Below are 9,642 nucleotides of genomic sequence, written 5' to 3' on the forward strand. Positions count from 1 at the left end.
TGCTCACAGATGGTCACTTCTTCTCTCAGCCTGGCTTCCACTACTCTTTCCCAAAACTTTATGCTGTGACTGATCAACTTTATTCCCCTGTAGTTGCTGCAGGTCTGCACATCTCCCTTATTCTTAAAAACTGGTACCAGCACACTCCTTCTCCATTCCTCAGGCATCCTCTCACCTTCCAGAATCTGGTTAAACAATCTTGTTAAAACTTCACTGCCATTTCTCCTAAACATCTCCATGCTTCTACTGGTATGTCATCTGGTCCAACTGACTTTCCATTTATTCATCCTCTTAATCGCTGCTCTCATTTCATCCTTACTAATCCTATCTACTTCCTGCTTCACCATCTCCACGTCATCCAACCTTCTCGCTCTCATTTCCTCATTCATCAGCTGCTCACGCAACACATCCGTCCCAGCTCGGTCCCTCTGCCTGGCCAAAAGGTACAAATCATTTTCTCCTTCCTTAGTGTCCACCTTCTCATACATGTCCAACTTCTCAAACACTAGTTATTACTATTCATGTCTATAATTTAGCATTGTCCAAAAAGTAATGTATAACATAATTAGAGTAAATAAGGCTAAAATAAACATAATGAAACTATAGCAGTTCATCCTAGCAGGAAGGATTTAAGACCTGCATAATGCTATTGGGCCTGTTTAAGTAGATAAACCACAAAGCTGCTCTACGCCAAACCTCACCAAGTCTGTTTAATTATTTCAAGATAATAAAGACATGATACCCTGTAAAAATAAAGAAGACCTGGAGCAAAATCCGATCTATATAACCCAGTTTGTTCAATTCTGTATGTGTTGTTAAGACATTGCACAGGTGCTCTCTTGTCTACATTGTCCTTTTTTCTATTCATTTTCTTTGGTCACGTTAAAACCTCATACTTGAAGATACAAGTTGTATTAGTTCTGATACATGTTGTCTAGATGGTCTCTGTGCCTTAATATTGAACATTTAACAAAAACGATTAAAGTAAGAAATTTGAATCTTGTAGATCAGGGGTCCTCAACCACTAAACTGGTACCAGATCATGGATCATTTGGTACTGGGCCATACAAATGAATGAAAGAAAACTTTTTACATTTTTAGTTTATTTCTATTTTATTGATTACATTTGCAAGATGACCATATCTACACATGCCAATTTTCCCAAACTATTAGTGAGCTACATTTCATTATATATGTAATTGAAAATAATAGTTAAATCATATAACATATATAATAGTAATATAATATTAAAATTGTCTTGTGTGAAACTTGGACGTGATACAAAACAGGTTGGGGGACCACTGGTTTATATTATTGTTAGCACGGGCACATTTGTTTTAATGCAGTGCCACATTTGGCCACAGAGGGGCGACTCATTATAATCTCTTAAACCCGAAAACATATTTTAATATGCGTTTAAAATGATGACGTTAATAAGTCTAATATATGTTTTACACTCCTGTTTAATTTAAAACCTGTTTAATTTAGTTTATCTGTTTAGAAAATAGTTTAATATCTGTTGTAGTTAAGATTGTATCTGATTGGTCGGTTTCTGAGCTCATTTGCATTTCCTATTCCTCCTCTTTCAGTCCAGACTTTTAAAGAGTTTTTTCTTCTTAATATTTTTGTATTTGCTTCAATGTAAAATGTTTTGTAGTTTATTACATGGTAGTTTATGGTACATGGTTATTGTACATGGAAGGTAACGGTGTAGTTTATGTAGTTTATTAAATCTCCTGTAAATAAGTCAGTGTCTGCAGTCCTCCTGAGTTGTGTAGTGAAGGAAGTCTCTCTTCGTGTTTTCTCTCTAAAGGTATCGCTTCTCGGCCTTTTGGCTAAGATCAAGTGTAGTATCTGTTCTTATCAGTTTAATATCTGATACGTCCCCTATCCGGGGACCATATATTAAATTGATTTTTGGAACAGGGAGATGGAATAGGGGCTTGCTCCGTCCACTCCACGCATCGACCCGGTATTGCAGTACTTCCGGGAACGGTGCACCCCATAATAAAGTGAAAGAAAGATTTCTGATGGGATTAGTAGTGTCAGTGATCTGTGATCAGATCCGCCTTCATTCTTTATTCTGTGATTGTATATGAAGTGATTATGGGTGTCAAAACTAAGTTTCACAGATGATCACATCAGGATAATCATTATAATAATGCCATAATGGTTCGAGGAGCATTTTACATAAACACAGCCTTGTAAGGGGAAACATCTAAATATTGAAGGCTCACTTTGACATACTTTTAGCTCCATGTTTGGTGTCAAAATGCCGAAGTAGACTGTACACTTTCACAACCTCCACTGCCTCATAACACAAAAGACATACCGGTTTTTCTCCTTGAAGCACAAACATATATCCGCCTTCCCATCTTTCTTGAAACAGCCTTCTATCTGCATACATTTTTCTCTTCCTGGACATTTTGGTATCATTGTTTGTATTTCTTAATTCGGAAAATGGCGCTGATGTGGAAACACTGCAATTTAGTGGTGGGATGCCGTCACTTCACGGGTAACATGATCGACATGCATTATGGGAAATGTAGTTTATGGTCAATGCACCCTTTTGACTTATTTATTATAAGACGATCACATTTTCAGCTCTCGCGGGCCTTGAGTTTGACACATATACACATCATCATGACTGAAGTGAATGACGCTCTTCTTTTTCTTTTTTAAATAAAGAAAAAATAGAAAATACACACTAAACACACTTATACACACTATTTAAAATACAATAATAGAAAATAAATCACGTGTTTTTAAACGTGTTTTTGCAGAATGAAAGTTCCCATGATGCAGTGCTGTGAATGCTCTGTCACTCACCATGATGGTAAAGTGTGTGTGTGATGGTGACGGCGCTCCACAGTCCGTTTCCAACTCATACTTACCTGGCAGGGGAGATACCATGATCAAGAAGGTGGTTCACCCAGGGCGAGGCTCAACCATTGCACTCCGATTGTGCTGACCCCTGCGAATTCCCCAAATGTGGGAATCTCGACTGCATAATTTATGGTAGTGGGGGACTGCGTTCGCGCTCTCCCCTGATTTCACTGGTGAATAATAGATATGAATGTTTGATTTGGAGAAACTTTTAATAGAGTATGATGTAATGCATCTATTCAGTGATCTGTATTGAGATCCATCAAAAACGTCTTTTTTGTTTATTGTTTGCACCAGGTTGCACACGTGCACTGTATGTGGTGAGGACACTTACTAGTTCTTACCCCTGTGTTTTCTGTTTTCTGTAATTGTTGTATGTAGTACCAGGTTTCAGGAGGAACGTTGTATAATTTCACTGTGTACTGCATCAGCTATATATGGTTGAAATGGAAATAAAAGCCTTACAAATAATGTACATTTGTATATAATTGGAGGATTCAGTTCTGAGTGAAGTAAGCATTGTTTTATGAAAAATCAACACAAAAGACTGTCAAGAGAGACTCATCAACCTGCAGTCCAACTAAACTAACATTCCATCCACTTTGTTATCTGTCGATCTCCTCAAAAGATCATTTCTTCAAATGTCCACCACACAATATTAGGAACCAAACTTTATATTAAAAATAAATAAATAAAAAATAAATAAATTTTTCTATCTCTGGTAAAAAATTCATGTATAAGATACAAATTTCCTTAACAGAGGCTGCTCTGTCTTTCAGTAAAAAGTCTTGCATAACATGCGAGTGAAATTTAATTCCAAGGGACTGCACAGTCTGTGCAGGAGTCAAATGGTTCTTCTTGTAATTGGCTTTTTATGCACATAGTAAATCAGGAGCTCTGCCTCTTATCTGATTTCTTTCTCATTTCATTCCGTTTTGTCTATACAATGAGACACAATGATGAAAACCTCTACAATAGTGTGCAATAAGAAGTCAGAATGTGCCGCTTCAGAAAAGTGCACAAAGCCGGTGCGGTTTACGGACAGAGCGGCTGAAGAGCGTTTACATTCTGGGTTTCAAAATAAGAGCAGCCGTGTTGCAGAGACGACCAGGACATGTGTTGTGTTGCTTCTTGTTTTAACAGCTATTGACGTGTTTTGTATGCTCTTACTAGTCTTAATTATTCAGTGTCAGTCTGAATACGGATTGAATGAAACGCAAAACATTAACAGACAAACATGTCATTACTTTACCCAAGTCGCACGCGGGGATGAGGAGTGATCATGACCCTGGTGACCTCTACAGAACTTTGTTTTTAACCTTTTTAAATCCTAGACGTCTTTCAAAAAGTGAGCTATAACAGTTGAGTTACATGTTATTTTAATTACAGACAGAGCTTTGTGTCATATTCACTATTATTTATTAGCTTTGCCTTTAGGATGTTGCTGATGAAACAGGAAAACTTATGTAGCTCCAGAAGTAACACATCACCCTGATGGCAAGTGATCTGATCAAAAAACATGATCAACTCGTGCTTGTTAATATTATGAACAGCATCTATGCTGTCAACATCCTTAGATTGAACAATGCTCAAATAAACACAATAAAATTATTGCAGTTTATCAAGGCAGGAAAGAAGTAAGACCTACATAAAGTCTGCTACTGAGACTGTTTAAGTAGATAAACTTTAAGGAAATCATTATTACTATTACTAATTTTATTTTTGTACACATTTTTGCATTAATTACAAATCTGCTCTACACCAAAAATCAACAACTCTTTAATTATTGCAAGATGATAAAGTGGGTTAAATGCTGTATGTGTTGTTGAGACATTGCACAGGTTCTCTCTTGTCTACAGGTTTAGACACTGCACTTTCTCTTTACATTTTTCTTTGGATTCTTGTTAAAACTGAATACTCGAACATGATGTGATCCTCTGTGCCACTAGATACAAGTTTTATTAGCGATGATGCATGTTTACAGTCTCTCTGTGGTTTAACATAGAAAAAGGTATCTAAAACATTTAAGAAATGTGAATAGTGTAGATCAGGGGTCACCAACGTGGTGCCCACGGTGTTATATCCGGCCCGTGAGATGATTTTATATATACAGTACAGACCAAAAGTTTGGACACACCTTCTCATTCAAAGAGTTTTCTTTATTTTCATGACTATGAAAATTGTAGAGTCACACTGAAGGCATCAAAACTATGAATTAACACATGTGGAATTATATATGGAATTATATACAACAAAAAAGTGTGAAACAACAGTCTTGAAGGAGTTCCCCGAGAGATGCTTGGCACTTGTTGGCCCTTTTGCCTTCACTCTGCGGTCCAGCTCACCCCTAAACCATCTCGATTGGGTTCAGGTCCGGTGTCTGTGGAGGCCAGGTCATCTGGCGCAGCACCCCATCACTCTCCGTCTTGGTCAAATAGCCCTTGATGCCTTCAGTGTGACTCTACTATTTTCATAGTCATGAAAATAAAGAAAACTCTTTGAATGAGAAGGTGTGTCCAAACTTTTGGTCTGTACTGTATCTATTATTACTGTTATTAATGTCGCGGCGATGTGAAGCGCTGATAACACAAACTACAGATCCCATAATGCAGCGCCTCACAATGGCGAGGAGAAAAGTTGATTCTGAAAACCGATAGAAGGCTGGGTATATGTTTACTGACACTGGCGGTAAACACTTGTTTTATTTGTGGAGCGAATGTGGCTGTAATTAAGGAATTGAATCTAAGACAGAACTATGAGACAAAACACCAGGAGAAGCGGAAAAACCTGAATGCAGAGCAGAAGATATAGAAAGTAGAAGAGTTAAAGAAGAATCTGACATTTCAGCAGACGTTTTTCACCAGAGCAAAATCACAAAGTAAAGCTGGTGTGAAAGCAGAGGAGAAATCAGAGTCTCATCAGCCGGTTATTTACTGAGGGAGAGTTTCTGAAGAGCTGCATGATGAAGCTGTGAGACGTCTGGTGTTTAACAGGAGATATTTTTATGGAGAGCAAAATATTTAAAGTAATTTAAAGTTTGAAAATATTTTTTATAAAATGGCATAAGAGCAAAGAAATCTGATTGTTTTGATATGTTGTTATTTTAACATTAACTTAAAAGCACAATTTGTATTTATTTGTTTAGGGTTTTTTCGCAGCATGTTCATATTTCTAACTTGTATAATTTTGACAGGAGATATTTTTATGGAGAGCTATTTATTTATGTCAAGTCAAGTTTATTTGTATAGCGCTTTTCACAACAGACATTGTCTCAAAGCAGCTTTACAGAAATCAACAGTCAAGGTGAATGGTGTGTATTTATCCCTGATGAGCAGCCGTGGTGACTGTGGCAAGGAAAAACTCCCTTAGATGTTATGAGAAAGAAACCTTGAGAGGAACCAGACTCAAAAGAGGGGAACCCATCCTCATTTGGGTGACATCAAGAGTTTGATCAAGATCTCCAAATAACACTTCATGACTCTGCTCTCCCCTTCAGCCACTGTTCGTAACCTTGGGGTAACTATGGACAATGAACTGTCTTTCTTCCCACATGTCGCTAATGTTGCTCGTTCTTGTCGATTTCTTCTCTATAACATCCGAAGGATTCGACCATTTCTGTCCATACAGGCTGCCCAGGTGCTTGTTCAGTCTCTTGTCATTTCAAGACTCTCTGCTGGCAGGTCTTCCTCTGAACGCTATTATTCATTCATTCATTAATTTTTTCCCGCTTATCCGTAATTCGGGTCGCGGGGGCAGCAGTCTAAGCAGGCCCCCGCCTTCAACTGCTGCCCAATCCTCACAGCACCGTCCCTTACGGTCCCTCCTGCAGGTGGTGAGCCCACGGGAAGTGAACTCTATTAGTCCACTGCAAATGATCCAAAACACAGCTGCACAACTTGTGTTCAATCTGTCCAAGTTCTTCCACACCACCCCACTGCTGCGCTCCCTTCACTGGCTTCCAGTAGCTGCACGTATCAGATTCAAAACACTGATTCACTGACAAGGCCAAAAATGGACCAGCACCATCTTACCTCAGTGACCTCATCACATCTCGCACTGCACCACGCTGTCTGAGATCCTCCGACTGATGCTCGACTGTTACCACCTTCTCTCAGAATGAGAGGTAAGTACACTTCAAGGCTCTTCTCTGTTCTGGCACCAAGATGGTGGAATGAACTTCCCCTAGATTTAAAGTTTGTTTATTTATTCTGGGATAATATTCCTGTCTGTTTTTAATTCATATTTATGTTTAAAATACATTGTTTTAGTGTGTTCAATAAATGTTTATCCTGTTCGGCCCGTGACCTAAAGTGTGCTTTGAGTTTTGGCCTCATGTGCAGTTGAGTTTGATAGAGTTTATAGATAAATATCATTAATAATTAATAATAACATATATCATTAAGGGTAAATTGAGCAAATTTGTTATTTCAGAAGTGTGTATCAAACTGGTAGCCCTTCACATTAGTCGGTACTCAAGAAGTAGCTCTCGGTGTGAAAAAGGTTGGTGACCCCGGTGTAGATTATTGTTGGCCATTTTGTGTTTTATCCTCTGCAGTACCACATTTGGCCACAAAGGAGCGATTTATAATGATCTATTTAACCAGAAACCATATTTTCTTTTTCTCTATTTAAAATGCTGACTTTAATACGTCTAATATTAGTTTTACATCGTTTAAATTTAGTTTGATTATTTATTTAGTAAATAGTTTAATATCTGTTGTAGTTAAGATTGTATCTGATTGGTCGGTTTCTGAGCTCATTTGCATTTCCTATTCCTCCTCTTTCAGTCCAGACTTTTAAAGAGTTTTTTCTTCTTAATATTTTTGTATTTGCTTCAATGTAAAATGTTGTGTAGTTTATTACATGGTAGTTTATGGTACATGGTTATTGTACATGGAAGGTAACGGTGTAGTTTATGTAGTTTATTAAATCTCCTGTAAATAAGTCAGTGTCTGCAGTCCTCCTGAGTTGTGTAGTGAAGGAAGTCTCTCTTCGTGTTTTCTCTCTAAAGGTATCGCTTCTCGGCCTTTTGGCTAAGATCAAGTGTAGTATCTGTTCTTATCAGTTTAATATCTGATACGTCCCCTACCCGGGGACCATATATTAAATTGATTTTTGGAACAGGGAGATGGAATAGGGGCTTGCTCCGTCCACTCCACGCATCGACCCGGTATTGCAGTACATCCGGGAACGGTGCACCCCATAATAAAGTGAAAGAAAGATTTCTGATGGGATTTCAGCAGAAACTCAGTGTTTGTGTAATTAAACAATGTGAGTGTTAATGATCTGTGATTAGATCCGCCTTTATTCTTTATTCCTGTGATCGTGTATGAAGTGACACTACATCATAGGTGTCAAACTAATTTTCACTGAGGATCACATCAGGATAATCATTATAATAATGCCATAATGGTTTCCTCAAAGGGCCAGATGAACTTTGAGGCAATATAAATGTAGCTAAATGTAATGTCAAATAAATGCAACTACTCCTTAATGTAAAATAACTCTGGATTTGTATTATTCAACTTACAAATATTACATATATATTTGCATACATGTATAAAGAAATGTTTGTTTGTTGCTATGTTATAAATTATTTTGATATGTCAGCTTATGAAACCCACATTACCCATCAAACAACGATCAAACAACCCAAGCGAAGAAGAATAAATAAGTTATTATTTTAACTTTGTTCAAAACTTTCTAAATTGTTGGTCCAACCAACAACTGTGAGCTGCTAAGAACATGTGTGACAGGTGTAGCATTTTACATAAACACACAGCCTTGTAAGGGGAAACATCTAAATAATGAAGGCTCACTTTGACATACTTTTAGCTCCATGTTTGGTGTCAAAATGCCGAAGTAGACTGTACACTTTCACAACCTCCACTGTCTCATAACACAAAAGACATACCGGTTTTTCTCCTTGAAGCACAAACATATATCCGCCTTCCCATCTTTCTTGAAACAGCCTTCTATCTGCATACATTTTTCTCTTCCTGGACATTTTGGTATCATTGTTTGTATTTCTTAATTCGGAAAATGGCGCTGATGTGGAAACACTGCAATCTAGTGGTGGGATGCCGTCACTTCACGGGTAACATGATCGACATGCATTATGGGAAATGTAGTTTATGGTCAATGTGCACCCTTTTGACTTATTTATTATAAGACGATCACATTTTCAGCTCTCGCGGGCCTTGAGTTTGACACATATACACATCATCATGACTGAAGTGAATGACGCTCTTCTTTTTATTTTTATTTTTTAAATAAAGAAAAAATAGAATAAACACACTTATACACACACGATGTAAAGTACACCTATAGAAAATAAATGTGTTTTTAAATGTGTGTGTTTTTTTTTTTAAAGATGTAGTGAGCAGAATGAAATTTCCCATGATGCAGTGCTGTGAATGCTCTGTCACTCACCATGATGGTAAAGTGTGTGTGTGATGGTGACGACGCTCCACAGTCCGTTTCCAACTCATACTTACCTGGCAGGGGAGATACCATGATCAAGAAGGTGGTTCACCCAGGGCGAGGCTCAACCATTGCACTCCGGTTGTGCTGACCCCTGCGAATTCCCCAAATGTGGGAATCTCGACTGCATAATTTATGGTAGTGGGGGACTGCGTTCGCGCTCTCCCCTGATTTCACTGGTGAAAAAAATAGACAAAAGTTTATTGTTTTAAGTATGTAATTTGTATTTTGAAAAGTCTTATCTTTTATTTACGATTATTATATTAATTTTAT

This window comes from Silurus aristotelis, assembly GCF_946808225.1.
Source record: "Silurus aristotelis genome assembly, chromosome: 5".
NCBI lineage: Eukaryota > Metazoa > Chordata > Actinopteri > Siluriformes > Siluridae > Silurus > Silurus aristotelis.